This window comes from Prionailurus viverrinus, chromosome E3 (assembly GCF_022837055.1).
Source record: "Prionailurus viverrinus isolate Anna chromosome E3, UM_Priviv_1.0, whole genome shotgun sequence".
In the NCBI taxonomy this organism is placed as follows: Eukaryota; Metazoa; Chordata; class Mammalia; order Carnivora; family Felidae; genus Prionailurus; species Prionailurus viverrinus.
The window spans coordinates 21,662,814-21,678,606 of NC_062576.1; positions in this window are offsets into that span (position 1 = coordinate 21,662,814).

The following is a 15,793-nucleotide window of genomic DNA, read 5'->3' on the forward strand; positions in this document are numbered from 1 at the left end:
TTTTTTTAATGTTTATGCATTTTTGAGACAGAGAGAGACAGAGCATGAATGGGGGAGGGCCAGAAAGAGAGGGAGACACAGAATGTGAAGCAGGCTCTAGGCTCTGGGCTGACAGCTCTGAGCTGTCAGCCCAGAGCCCGACGCGGGGCTCGAACTCACAGACCGTGAGATCATGACCTGAGCCAAAGTCGGACGCTTAACCGACTGAGCCACCCAGGCGCCCCTATGTCAAATTTTTTAATGTATCCAAGTGTAATATAACGGTGATAGACACATGTATATTCTTGGAACAACGCACATTTATTTTAGGGTGTGAATACGCACGATGAAGGAGAGAGGAGATGGAACACAAACATAAATTTACGGGGCGCCTGGGTGGCTCAGGCGGTTAAGCATCTGACTCTCAATTTTGGCTCAGGTAATGGTCTCACGGTTCATGAGTTCAATCCCCGCCTCGGGCTCTCCAGTGACCGCCTGGAGCCTGCTTGGGGTTCTTTCTCTCCCTCTCTCTCTGCCTCTCCCCTGCTCGTGCTCGCTCTCTCTCTCTCTCTCTCAAAATAAACAAACTTAAAAACAAACAAACAAATTTACATGTAACTGCCATATTTTGCTTTTTAAAAACAGAGGCATTGCAATGGACTGGACTGGTGGGAGTGTCCCCCCAAATTCCCATGCGGAAGTCCCAACTCCAAGAGCTCAGAATATGACTATATTTGGAGATAGAGCCTTTAAAGAAGCGGTTAAGGTGAAATGAAACCCTGTGGCTGGGCCCCATCCAGTGTCTGGTGTTCTTATAAGAAGAGGTGATAAGGATACAAACACCACAGATCTAAAGGCGACCACATCAGGACACGGCACACAGGCAGCCGTCTGAAAGGAATGAGTTTTCAGAAAAAGACAAGCCAGCCGACATCTCGATCTCAGACTTCTAGCTTCCAGAACTGTGAGAAAATACAGTTGTGTTGTTTAAGCCACCCAGCATGTGGTATTTTGTTACTACGGCCCTCAAACCAATACGACGTCAGAGGCGAATGTGGCAAAAATCGAACATGTGGTTGCTTCCGAGTATTGGGACCACAGGCATAGGTTACACCATGTATTCTTCTGTGTGTTTGCACTGTTTCGACAACAGTTAAGAAAATAACAAGTCGAGGGGCGCCTGGGTGGCTCAGCGGGTTAAGCACCCGACTTCCACTCAGGTCACGATCTGGCGGTTCGAGGGTTCGAGCCCCGCGTCGGGCTCTGGGCTGACGGCTCGGAGCCTGGAGCCCGTTTCGGATTCTGCGTCTCCCTCTCTCTCTCTGCCCCTCCCCCACTTGTGTTCTGTGTCTCTCTAAAATAAATAAACATTTAAAAATAAAATAAGATCTTAAAAAAAAAAAAAAAGTTCTAGCCTGGAAACGACCCACATCACTTCCAGCTGGAAAGATCTCAAACCACACCTCATGGTAATTTTCTGGGAAGCCGCCTTGCTGGCACCCAGGATGACGGTTTAGACCAAAAACTAGTGTCCTAAGAATTGCAAGTTATTCAGTTCAAGGGCCATCAGTAAAAGAATATTAGCCCCTTTCTGTATTAGGGTTCCCTAGAACACCAAGAGAAGGTATAGAGGTATATTTAAGTAAAGAAAGAAACAAACAAATGTATTTAAATATAGGAGAAATATATTTTCAGGGGGAGAGAGAGATTTATTATAAAATATTGAGTCACTTGATTTCGGAGACTGAGAAGTCCCAAGATCTGAAAGTGATTCCAGAAGTGGGAAACCCCAGAGAGCCATTGGTGTCATCCTCGTCCAAAGGCCTAAAAACCAGAAAAGCCTATGTTTTAGTTCAAGTCCAAAGGCAGAAAAATGCCCCATTGCTGGAGGGAGGATTAGCCTTTTTGGTCTCTTCCGGCCTTCACCTGATTGGATGAGGCCCACCACATCAAGAAGGGCGATCTGCTTTCCTCTATCTAATGATTCAATTGTCCATCTCATCTGGAAACATCCTCACAGCACACCCAGAATAATGTTTGACCAAATGTCTGGGCACCTTGTGGCTGAAGCATAAAATTGAAGTTGAAACAGGGGCGCCTGGGTGGCGCAGTCGGTTAAGCGTCCGACTTCAGCCAGGTCACGATCTCGCGGTCCGTGAGTTCAAGCCCCGCGTCAGGCTCTGGGCTGATGGCTCAGAGCCTGGAGCCTGTTTCCGATTCTGTGTCTCCCTCTCTCTCTGCCCCTCCCCTGTTCATGGTCTGTCTCTCTCTGTCCCAAAAATAAATAAATGTTGAAAAAAAAATAAGTAAATAAATAATAAAAAAAAATTGAAGTTGAAACATCAAATTCATAATCATACCTTCCCCATAAAATAAATTACCTTGCTTTCACTCTCAGCTCCTCTCAACATCTCCCTCATGTGATCCCTGGTATCAACCTTGGAATTTTAGACTTATTATCACGGCTGAACCTATATTTAACATTATATATCTTATTATACATTTACATGTGTTTTCAGCCTGTATTCATATAATCACACACTCTCAATGCACGCTATGTTAAATTCCTTCCACCGTTCATTCCCATCCTCCTGCAATGCCCAGACTTGAGGTATTTTGATTTGACACTTTGTTTTCTTCTCACCACCCCCCCCAACAAGGTTTGAACTCCTGACCGGGACCAGAACTGGACAAGACTCCCCATTACGTGGCGAGTTGTTACATGAAAGACAGGTGTCGGTTGTTTTTTTTCTGGACACAAAGGACTCTCAAACCATGGTTAGATCAAAACAAGCCAACAAGAAACGTTTTTTTCGTGAAAGGATAAAAACGTGCAAAAATGTAATTCTGTCTGCCCGTAGATAACATGATTAGAAGGTATCTTCTTTTACTATTATTTTCTTGATTTTGTAATTACAAAATAAAATATGAATACTGGGGGCACTTAGGTGGCCCAGTTGGTTAAGTAACTGGCTCTTGATTTCGGCTCAGGTCACGATCCCACGGTTTGTGAGTGTGAGCCCCACATCGGGCTCTGTACTGACAGTATGGAGCCTCCTTGGGATTCTCTTTCTCTCTCTCTCTCTCCCTCTCTCTCTTTGTCCCTCCCCCGTGCTTGCTCGCTCTCTCCCTCAAAATAAATACATACATAAACTTTAAAAAATCTATGAACACCGGGGCACTTGGGTGGCTCAGTCAGTTGAGCGTCGGACTTCAGCTCAGCTCGTGATCTCACAGTTCGTGAGTTTGAACCCCGCGTCGGGCTCTGTGCTGACAGCTCACTTCAGATCCTCTGTCCCCTTCTCTGCCCCTCGCCCTCTTGCTTGCTGTCTCTGTCTTAAAAATAAACATTAAAAAAAATATATGTATGAATACCTAGTAGTAAATTTAGCAATAATAATAATAATATTATTATTAACTCCAAGAGCACAGATGTAATGGGAAGCTCCTCTGTTCACAAATACTCAAGTTACAGTTTCTCACTGATACCATGAGAGCTACTTTTCAGAGTCAAAGGCACCCAGCCTGCCACTGACAGATAACATAATCGTGGTTGCCCTGGTCTTTGTGCCACTGCTCAGTCCACACTTGCATTTGCCACGCTTGTGCTTGGTGTTTAGGCAGTTTACAAATTTTATGGACGCATCCTATCTGATGAGTAAAAAAGCGGCAAGAATGTTGGAAAAGGTGCCGAGAAAGGGCACATGGTTACAAAGGAAAACGAGAGACGTTTCTGGAAATGAGACTCAAGAGGATGGAGCGGACAGACGTGCGCCGCACGAATCATTTGTGAGTGTGAATGATTTTGAAGTCACAACGAATCGCGCCTGTGGAGTCACCTGGGCTCGTCGAGAAGGGACAAAAACTGACCGCGTGACGGAAAGAAGTCGGACATCCATCCGCCTCGTGTTAATTGTGGGCAAGACTTGATATGGGGAATTTAAGGACTAAGTGGTTTTTAAGGACTAAGTGGGTTTTCAAGGGCTGCTGCCCATGCTGTTGTCTCACAGGTTCTCCCCACCAGGGACGGAGGCTTATCTGAATCCGCATATGCCGTCAGTGTGAGCGGCAAACGACCACACGCGGGCTTCAAACCGCTAAAGAATAATGTATGTCACTAGCAAAGATTATGCAGGAAGAGACACATACCTGCCTTAACAGATCTCCAAGAAGACAAAATTTATCTATTTGGGGAAAATAAATCTGCGAGAAAATATATATGGAAGACGGAGAAGAACATGCCTGATTTTCAAGCTTCAAAGAAATTGATTCATATTCTTGTTAGGCAGAATTGCAATCGGGAACCTCAGGTTTATATCTGTCTTAGTTACTTGGGACTTGAAAACATATGGATTTACAAATATCTTTCAGAACCTAATCTATCCCAAAGCATAGACCTGCCCTAAGTAACAATTGTTAAGGGTTTGCTAGGCACTGATCTCTTTTTTTTTTCTGTTATAAATAAAAATTGGGCTCTACGATAAACACTATTATTTACTACATTTATTTTGTCACAAAGACTTAGGAGACTTTTCTTATTAGTACCCCATTTCTTTTAATGATCACAGATTGTTAAGTAGAAACTCATCCAGCATAAGATATTAAACGAGTCTACTGATGGACATTTAGGTTATTCCAATTTGGGAATATATATATTGCATATATAAATATTGCATATGTACGTGTAAATACAAATATGTATCTATTGGCTGTAGAATTGCTGTGTCGATGGGTGTACGCATTCCATAATTTGAAGAGCCAGAATTCTGAAGCAATGTATATTTTTACCTGCGTTAATTTTTAATTTTTAATTTTTAATTTTTTTAATGTTTATTTATTTTTGAGACAGAGAGAGACACAGCACGAGCAGGGGAAAGGCAGAGAGAGAGGGAGACACAGAATCGGAAGCAGGCTCCAGGCTCCGAGCTGTCAGCACACGGCCCGACGTGGGGCTCGAACTCATGAACTGCGAGATCATGACCAGGGCCAAAGTCGGATGCTTAACTGACTGAGCCACCCAGGCACCCCAATTTTTAATTTTTTAAAAAATGTGCATTAAGTTTTTGTAACATTGACAAGATTCATACATGGAACCCCCACATATTTTAATAAGATTCACCCCTTGTTAACACGTTACCACATTTATCCCCGTCTCTTTTCTCGTGCTTCCCGATTTCGGAGAAGTTTGCATATATAATAACCCATTTATCCTTTAATATTTCATTGTGTATTTTCTAAAAACAAGAATATTCCTTTATTGATGTACCCACCGTACACGCATCGAGTTCAGGGATTTTAACATTGATATAACACTTCTGTCTACTGCACGGTTTATATTCCAGTTTGGTCATTTGTCCCAATAATGGCTTTTATAGCCCCCCCTTTTTTTCCCCCACCAGTACAGGATCCAGTCCAGAATCATGTTTTGCATGTAATTGTTATGGCTCTTTAGTGTCCTTGAATCTGGAAACAGTCCTTAGCCTTTCATTGTTTTTCATGACTTTGACATTTTTGTGGAACGTGGCAGGTTGGTTATTTTACGTAATGTCCATCCATTTGGGTTGGTCTGATGTTCCTTCGTGATTAAATTCATGTTTTACATCCCTGGCTAGAGTACTGTAAAAGTGATGTTGTGTTACATCTAAAGGCACATGAAAGCCATTTGCCCGCTCATTGGTAATTTTAATTTTTCTCATCCGATGAAAGTGTTGTCTAGTGAAGGGCTTTGGAAAAAGTCCCCCCCAAATGTTGCCATTTTGAGCTGAAGGCGATCAAGACCCAACGGACTCAAGAAAAGCTTTTACCTGTCCCTAAAATTACCGAAAGGAATTCAGACAGGAGGCCTGGCCCAGAAAGACAGCTGTTATCAAGCGATAACTTTTTTATCTGAATGACCTATCTGTATGGCAGGACAAACATCTAATTACCAAATATCTGCTCTTCTCACTGTGCAATGAATCACCCTATTCCCTTTAGAAGCCCCAGACTCCATGCCACTCCTTAGCTCAACATGGCCTAACAGCCTCAATTGCCTGGCTTGTTCCTGGTTCTCGTATTCTTACATGGCCCCAGTGTATTCGGAATTCAATTTGTTTTTCTCCTGTTAATGTGTCCTATGTTTTTTAATTTTTTTTTTTTTTTAATTTTTGAGAGAGCGAGAGAGAGAGGAACAGAGAGAGAGGGAGACACAGAATCTGAAGCAGGCTCCAGGCTCTGAGCTGTCAGCACAGAGCCCGACGACGTGGGGCTCGAACTCACGAACTGTGAGATCATGACCTGAGCTGAAGTCGGACACTTAACTGAGTGAGCCACCCAGGCGCCCCTCTAAGCTACATTTAATCTCAAGGGAAATTTTATTCTCTTCCAAAATGTTTCTTCTTTATTTATCTTTATCTCTGCCCATCATCATGTTATCCTCTCCCTTTATATCTCAATCTGTCAACTGATCATATAATTTTCCATTTCTTGTTTCATAAAGCAAACAATTTCCTGCATTTTATTGAGAATACAAACACGTAGATGCTTTATAAAGTGTGCCTCTGTTTCCTCTATTAGAACTTTTTCAAAGTCTCTTCAGATAAATGTCTATCTTCATGCTGTATAATCTTAAAAAAATAAGACTCAATTACATGTCTGAGATAAAGAGTCGATCCTTAGACAACATAGGGATTAGGGGGGGACACCAACCCTCTATGCAGTCAAAAATCCACATACAACTTTTGACTCTCCAAAAACTTAACTACTAACAGCCTACTATTGACCACAAGGCTTACCGATAACAAACGGTTGATTTGTTTGTTGGTTTGTTTGATAACAGTTGATAACGCACGAAACATCCTTATGTTTTGTAGGTTGTATGTAGCCTATACTGTATTCTTAAAATAACACATAACTTTCTTAATTCTTTTGGTATTTCGAGGCTACACAGTTTTTCTGCAAGTATTTAAAAAAAATTTTTTTTTAACGTTTATTTATTTTTGAGACCGAGAGAGACAGAGCATGAACGGGGGAGGGTCAGAGAGAGGGAGACACAGAATCTGAAACAGGTTCCAGGCTCTGAGCCGTCAGCACAGGTCCCGACTCGGGGCTCGAACTCACGGACTTCGAGATCATGACCTGAGTCCAAGTCTGATGCCCAACTGACTGAGTCACCCAGGCGCCCCTCTGCAAGTATTTTCAAATTGTTGCAAATCTCCAAAAAACTTTTTCAGTATGTTTGATTGTATAAATGGACCCTGCACAGTTCAAACGTGTGCTGTTCAAAGGTCAACTATATGTTGCTTTTAATTCCGCTTCTGTGTATTCACCGAGAAACACGATGTTTATAGCCTTTTCTGATTCGTCATATACATGCACGCACACACACACACACACACACACACACACACACACGTTTTCTTTAGTTTCCCTGAGGATCCATCAGGTTGCTATGTGGCCTATTCTTTCTTCCTGCTCTGGAGTTGGAGAACTATGTGACATGTACAGCCTTTAGACAAATTTCTAGTTTATTTTTTTTAAGTTTTTTTTTTTAACGTTTATTTATTTTTGAGACAGAGACAGACAGAGCATGAACGGGGGAGGGTCAGAGAGAGAGGGAGACACAGAATCGGAAACAGGCTCCAGGCTCTGAGCGGTCAGCACAAAGTCTGATGCGGGGCTCGAACTCACGGACCGTGAGATCATGACCTGAGCCAAAGTCGGACGCCTAACCGACTGAGCCACCCAGGCGCCCCGACAAATTTGTAGTTTAAAACACCCACTTGTCATTAAACTTTCTCGTCTATTTCTTGAGTTTTTCAATATTTATTTGCTTGAGGGACAGTGCAAGCAGGGGAGGGGCAGAGGGAGGAGGGCAGAGACTCTGAAGTGGGCCGACTGCCGTGAGCCCGATGCACGGCTTGAACTCATGAACCCCAAGATCGTGCCCCAAATTGAGGTTGGAACCGATTGAGCCACCCAGGTGTCCCAAACTCCCTGGTTTATTATTTTTTTTTAATTTTTTTTTTTTAATTTTTTTTTCAACATTTTTATTTATTTTTGGGACAGAGAGAGACAGAGCATGAACGGGGGAGGGGCAGAGAGAGAGGGAGACACAGAATCGGAAACAGGCTCCAGGCTCTAAGCGGTCAGCACAGAGCCCAACGTGGGGCTCGAACTCACAGACCGCGAGATCGTGACCTGAGCTGAAGTCGGACGCTTCACAGACTGAGCCACCCAGGCGCCCCAGCCAAACTCTCTGGTTTAAAAAGCTTTAAAATTCTTGAGAATTGGATGATCTCAGAAGGGATATTGCGATATCACTACCTCATTGGTTTTCTACACTAGTTAGAATTTATTCCCGAATGGGCTCTTTCTGCGTTCACGACTGGAAATCTACAACCGTCGCCGTGGCCACTGCACAGCTTAGTTCCTGTTCAATGCAGACTTCAGGTCACAGCGGATGCTGTGTCAGGTTACTAGAAGACTCTAACTACTCTAGTAACGTTTTCCCATACTGAGGGAGACTTGAATTCCTTCACTCTGGTTGGAAGAAAAGTCCAAGCTCGTGAGGTTTCTTGCAATAGTTTTCCACTACTGGTTTCACCATCATACCTGTAGACTTTCAGGTTTTAACACGTGGAAATGCTTCCTGTCTTCTGGAAGATTGTTGCGTAATCTTCCCAGTTTCTAGGGCTCTTGTAGTTCTTCATCGCCTCATGAGTTTTTACATCCATGCGAGCGTGGGGAAGGACCAGTCGAGACGCAGCTTTCTATCATCGCAACTCAGAATTAAGGAGGTTATAATTATGTCACTGCTGCAGAAAACTCTTCAAGGGTTTCCAACTGTATCTCGCGTAAGGTACAAAAAGGCTCTCAGAAGAGCGTGGGAGCTCTTTGCGATTTGGCACCAACTTATCCGTTCAAGTTCGTTGTTATTCACGTCCTGCTGTGTATCTCAAACTCTCACCGTGCTGGACTATTCGTCTCTTTCTCTAACCTGCCTGGCGATCGCAGACCTTTCTGCCTCTGCTTAGGCACCGTCCCCTCTGCCTCAAAAGCCTCGTCTCTCGTAACTCGGTGGAAAAATCCCCACTTGTCTTTCCACGTGGCACAGAAATAGCGTCTCCTTTTTAGAGCAAAATTAGCCACACCATTCTCTGTGGTCCCATTGCCACAGTGTGAGTGTTGCGTTCTCTCAAAATACACCCCCCTGGTGTGATGCTAGTAGGACATGGGGCCCTTGGGAGGTGATCAGGTCACGAGAACTGAGCCCTCATAAATGAGATTAGTGCTTTTATAAGAGAGGCCCAAGAGGGGTCCTTAGCTTTTGTCCCAGGGAAATTATCTTCTAATAGATCACTGAAAATTTCCTCCCTTTTATTCCCTCCGTTCTCTGCCTCTAGAACCCCAATAAAAGAAATGGCAGACACCCACGCTGCTTCATATTTTTTCTCGTACATTCCATTATTTTGCCTTTGGCTCAGGTCTGCGAGATTCCATTGGCTTTATCACCAGACCACCGACAGGGCTGTTAACCATTGACCGTTCCCTTATTCGGTCTGCCCACTGAACTGTTTTTAGTGCCAAACGTATTTTTAATTGCCAGGTGATCATTTTTTTTTCTTTTGTTCTCTGATCGCATCTTTTTTGTAGCAGCGGTCTGTTCTTATTTATGTATGCATCATCTTCCAATCTCGCTGGAGCCATTCATCAGTTTTTTTTGATTGTTCTGTCCCCTGAATGATCTCGGTTTTCTAAAAAGCACAGTTATTTTCCTTGTTAATCTTATTATTTCTCATGTAGGAAATTTCTTTTCCTCGTGTGTTTGTTGATCCTTGGTCGTTAGTTCATGTTTATGAATAAAGATCTAGGCTGTTAGGTAATGAGAGTTTCATTTGTTTTTGTGTAGATCTGTTTGCTAAGAAGCTTCTCTCTGGATGATTCTGTCCTAGTGGGTAAGTGTGATAACTGGAAAACTACGTTTGAGAATTTTACACTAGAGGTCAGCAGGTTATGGGTGGCAAGTCCGAAAAGGGAGGGCTTTACTTTGGTGGTGGGGTATTTGATGTATTCCTTCTTTTTTTTTAAATTTTTAAAATATTTTATTTATTTTTGAGATAGAGAGAGAGACAGACAGACAGAGACAGAGTGTGAGCTGGGGAGGGGCAGAGAGGGAGACACAGAATCCCAAGCGGGCTCCAGGCTCCGAGCTGTCAGCACAGAGCCCGAGGTGGGGCTTGAACTCGTGACCTGTGAGATCGTGGCGTGAGCCGAAGTTGGATGTTTAACTGACTGAGCCACCCAGGAGCCCCTGGTGTATTCCTTCTGAAGAAAAGCTGCCTTGTTTTTCTTTTTGCATTAATGTTCCTGTTATGTGTTCCAGGGTTTCCTCAAACTCTGCTTTGGTTCCCATTCAGATACTCTGCTTCCTTCCCAGATCCAGTAAATCAAATATATTCAACATGTGTTTATTGAATAGTAGGACAAGGTAGCATTGGGCAGTGTGATAAGCCATTTCTGCAAAACGGCTACAAATTCTATTGCTGTATCCAGGCCCCTTTGCAATGTGACTTTGGAGCTCCTCCTACTGGAAGAAGGTGGGATGGATTTCTCCATTCCCTTGAGTCTGGGCCTGGCCATGTGGGTTGCTTTGTTCAGCAGGATTATCGAAAAGTGACCCTGGAAGAGAGATGGGAAAATTACTTGCACATTGGGGCTTGCTTTCTTGCTTCTCTTATAAGAAGGTAGATTAAAGTCCAGAGAGTTCAAAATACATTTTTTTGCATAAGAATTCTGAGGTCTCAACGTAGCCCTGTGAGGAGGCCCAAACAGGTAACAGGAGGCATGTGCTCTATTTGCCTCTGTTGCCCTGATCAATAAGGTACCAAGTGTGTGAAAAAGATTTTCTAGGTCATCGCTAGCAGCCCATCCACAGTGCACTGTGGAAGCTTGAAAGGGCCCAGAGGAGATGAGTTGAGCTTGCACAGATAAGAACTGCCTAGCTCATCCAAATCATGAGCTAAATAAAAAATTACCATGTTTGGGGACAGTTTGTTACACAGCAAAAGCTAACTGATACAAGCACCACATTGTCTTCATGTTCCAGGAACCATAGCCACTATGATACACAAAACAGGTAAAGGCCTTGCCTTGAAATGATGATCAACAAAGACCGAAGTGAGTAAGACAATTTCAGAGAAAAATACACGCTGTGAAGAAAAGGAAGCAGGGCGATCCAACAGAGTGGTTTGGGTTGGGATCTAATGTACATATTGTTGTCGGAGAATGCTTTGAGTAGGTGCTTTGAGTTAAGATCTGAATGGCATGGAAAAGCCAACCGTGTGAAGGTTCGGACACAGATGGTTCCAGACAGAGGACACAAGTGCAAAGGCATGAAGGTGGGAGCATACTTCACATCTTGCAGGGACATAAAGGAGGTCAATGAGATGGGAGTACAGCAAGCAAAGAAGGCAGTGAGTGCAAGAATGTAAAGTCAGGGAAACGGATGATGTGAACTTGGACTATAATTAATTTATTAATTACCTTGGTGCTTGTAACATATCTCATCCCTGTTCCTTATATTTGTGGACTTGGAGCTTTTAAAAGACTCCTATGGGAAGGATCCCTCTTCCCTCCAGCGTTATGGGTTACAGCTTTCCATGATCTGTTTCCGTCATCAATCAGATCCATCTGCCTTCTGTCTTCTTGGATTTCTTCAAAATGTCCTTCCCCCGCAGCTGCCTGCCTTGCTGGTTTCCTAGCGTTCCTGTGAATTCATTCTTTTTCAAATACAGGGGGGTTTTTGTTTGGTTATTGTGTTTGTTCTTACATTTTTTTAAATATTTATTTTTGAGAGCGAGAGACAGAGACAGAGACAGAGAGCGGAGGGGTGGGGGCAGAGACAGAAGGGCATAGAAGACACAGAATCCGAAGCAGGTTCCGGGCTCTGAGCCGTCAGCCCAGAGCCCGACGCGGGGCTTGAACTCCCGGACCGCGAAATCGTGACCTGAGCCGAAGTCAGGCGCTCAACCGACCGAGCCACCCAGGCGCCCCTGTTTGTACATCTTTTTAATCAGAGTACAGTTGACACACGGTATGACATTAAGTTCAGGTGTGCAGTGTAGTGATTCGACAAGTCAAGGGGACCCTGTGCTCACCCCCAGGGCAGCTCGATCTGCCCCCATAGGGTGCTGTCCCAGTACCACGACCACATTCCCTGTGCTGTAACTCTCAGCCCCGTGACTTACTCATTCCGTCCCTGGAAGCCTGTATCTCCCACTCTCCTTTGCTCACTTTGCCCGTCTCCCACCCCTTTCCCTCTGGCAACCATCGGTTTGTTCTCTGTATTTCTAGAAGGTATTATGCTAAGTGAAATAAGTCAGACAGAGAAAGACAAATACCATACGATTTCAGTTACATGTGGAGTCAGAAAGACAAAACAAGGGAGTCAACAAACAATAAGCAGAGTCAGACCTGGAAATATAGAGAACAAACCGATGTTTTTACATTTTTGAGGGTCTTGGTGCAAGTCTGTCCTCAGTCCACCATCTAATTGAAATTCTCTTATCTCATTTTAAAATTTGTAGCTCTAAGCTCACCCTAATCTATTATCTTCCTTTCATCGTCCTCTCTTTTTCTCCTTGTTTTTTTTTTCTCCTCTTTTACAGCTTGTCTTTATAGTGGCTGGTGAGAGGTGAGGCCTCCATAGGATATTTATTCACTGTCCGACAAATATGTATCGAGTACCTTCTATCTGCAAACAAAATGGAGGCCCTTCTCCCCTACCAGTGACCCTCGCAGCCTCCCTGCCTCGCTTAAGTCCAGCTGAGCTGAGTGTGGCTCATCAAAAAGCTTTGTGCTAGAGGAGGACAAACAAAGGTTGATTCTTCCCAGTTCCTTAAATTTCACTGGATAGTCAATGTGTTTCATTTCCTGGGGAGGTCTTGCCCTTGATATGTCAGAATTCATATGCCAAAAAATGTATTTTAAATCCCTGGTCTTCTATCTTCTATCTATCTATCTATCTATCTATCTATCTTCTATCTATCTTTCTATTTCTCTCTCTATCATCTATCTATCTCCTATCTATCTTTCTATCTTTCTATCTATCTATCATCTATCTATCTATCTATCCTCTACCTATCTACCTACCTACATATCTATGTACCCATCCACTTATCATCTGTCTACCTATCTCCATTGACTTTTGGGTGCCATGAGTCAATAAGGGATGGCTCATAAGATATCATACTTGGGAGGGATGAACCATATTATGCCATTGAAAATACAAGACGCTTCACCTTTGCAGACCAAGAGCTTGGCCTTGCTAGACATTTGCAAAGTGCTCAGGTATGGGATCCTTCGCTCATCTCCTTAAAGCAGATAAATATAGACCTGTGTTTATATACAATGTCATATAGACATTAGAGCATTGAAAGTTGATATTAGCAAACTGAAGAACCCAGTCCTCATAGTATTTTCTTCCACAAATCTATTGGATCCCAACGGAACCCAAAATCGTTTGCCTGTCCTGCTATTGCCTTCTGGGAATACCGCTACACCACCCAGAATTGGGGGGGCCAGGGCACCTTGAATAAAAAGAAAAGAAGACCCACTTTCTCTTCTCTACCCCAGGACCACTCTATGTGCCAGTCCCTTAGCCTGGGACACCACTCTCCCTGCTTTTCCAAATCTCTCACTTATCCTGATTCTTATTTATCCCTGTGGTCTCCACTTATTAGCTCCTTGCTCAGAGAGGTCTTTGCTTTTCCACCCTTTTCCTCCCCGAGTGTAGTGGATGCCGTTGGTACCCTGTCCAGGTCCCCGTCACTGGTGGCATACCCATTCCTTTGTTTCTGAGAGTATTTGTTGCTGAAATGGAGTTGCCTCGTCGGGGAGGTTACTCCCAGCCACAGGGGACAGTCAGCGGCCGATGGCCTTCTGGGGTACAAAAGGCTGGGTGTCAGGCCTTCCAAGGTGGACCACAGCTCCCCAGGGTATCAGCTGAAGTCAGACCACACCTCTGCAGAGTTTTCTTCTATTTTCGCCTGCTTCTTGCCCACCCTCTCTCCAGGGAGCACTCCTCCAATAAATCATTTTCACCAGAATCACCCTCTCAGGGTCCCCTTCTAGGAAACCTGAACAAGCTAAGAAAGCTTTACTTAAGAGGTTTATCTGTATATTTACATAACTGAGAATAACTTTCCCCTCTGATCCCTGAACCTTTAACTGTGCTGGAGATTCATACGGTCAGACGCGGACGTGAATGGTGCCCCCGGAACTGGCCCCACGGTAGCCCACCACCTGGGGCCTCCCAAGGAGCCTGTCTTCCACGAAGCAGAAGCAGAAGAAGAAAAAGAGACACTGCCCACAAGCAGTTCACCCTGGAGGCTGTGGTGGCATTCCTAAAGCGAAGCCGTTCATCTGATCTGATACAAAGGGTTATTTTTTTAAAGGCTTCAGTAAAATCATTTAATCTGAAATCCAATATGAATACTACTTTGCATTAATCTCTAAGAACCAACAAGTCAATCCCAGATCTGTTCTCTCCCTGAAGTGAAACGAATTTGGTTAAGGATGAGGTTTTGGGGGGTTTATTTACCAAAACGTTCGAAGTTCAAAACCATGATTAAATATCTCCTCCCCAACGTAACCCCTTGGGAGCCACGGAAACAGCACAAACTAATAAAACACGATGAATTCGTGTTTGGAGAGCCTAGAGAGACATTGACTAATGGCATGAGACCCACATGATGGTTTAGAAATTAGTTCATATGCAAATATCTCTGAACACCAGTCCCTTGTCATTTACATATTCAATAGTTAAATTCAGACTATTTGATAGTGACTCAGAGATGTAACAAGTTGTGATGTCTTGTTGGGGCGTGAACTCAACTCACGCGTTGAGGCTGCAAAGGCGCTGGAAAGACGTGGGGAGACGTCGAGTGGGTGAGGTGGGGTGACCGGTCAACACCTACTGGGCGCATGTGCGGTAATTCACACGAGGGGACTTAAATCTCTCCAGCTGCGAATGACGCTGATGAAAGTGCAGAGGTGGAGAAAAGAAACAGCAAGTATGGACTCGAGGGTCCTCGAGACTCAAGCTCTAGCAGCCGTCAAGTGATTACTATAGTCCACCCTTCTCAACCACCACAATGGCAGCCTTAGAGACCAGTTTTGCAAACACACAGTTAGGGAAACAGAGGCACCGGCACGCCATCTTGAGGAAGAAGAGGGAGCTTGGGTGTCTGCTCCCACCTGCAGTTCAAGAAGCCATCTGTGATTTTCCCCGGCAGGCTCATTCCATCCATCCTTTCTTCACCGTGTAGGTTTGCTTTGTCCTTGTGCATCTTTTTTTTCTCTATGTATGGTGCCATTGTCATCTTGCTTGCTGAAGTGTCAAACCTTGACCTTGGCCCCTACGCCTTTATCCTTCTCCTGTCCCCCTTGGCCATCGTTATCCTCAGGGCCACCCTGATTACGTAATCTTCTGGCTGTGATTCCTTGACCTTCGCATGGGATGTGACCATCACCTCCACGTCAACTGAGTTACTCATGAGCCTGGCCACACCTTGGCCTTGAGTCTCTCCTCCTCCGAGAGCATCATTATGGAAACCCCTTGGGAAAATCCTCTACCTCGGCTCTGTTACCCATATCTACTCCTACACCAGCTTGTGCTGGCTTTTTTCTTATCACGTGAAGCATGTGAGATGAACTGTTTTGACTCTTTTCTCTTGTTTTAAAGAAAGCATACCAAGATCTGTGTGTTTCCTCCCAGAAAGGAGAGAGATATGCAACAAGGAAAGGGAAAATGTGTCTGCGAATCTGTAGCTTA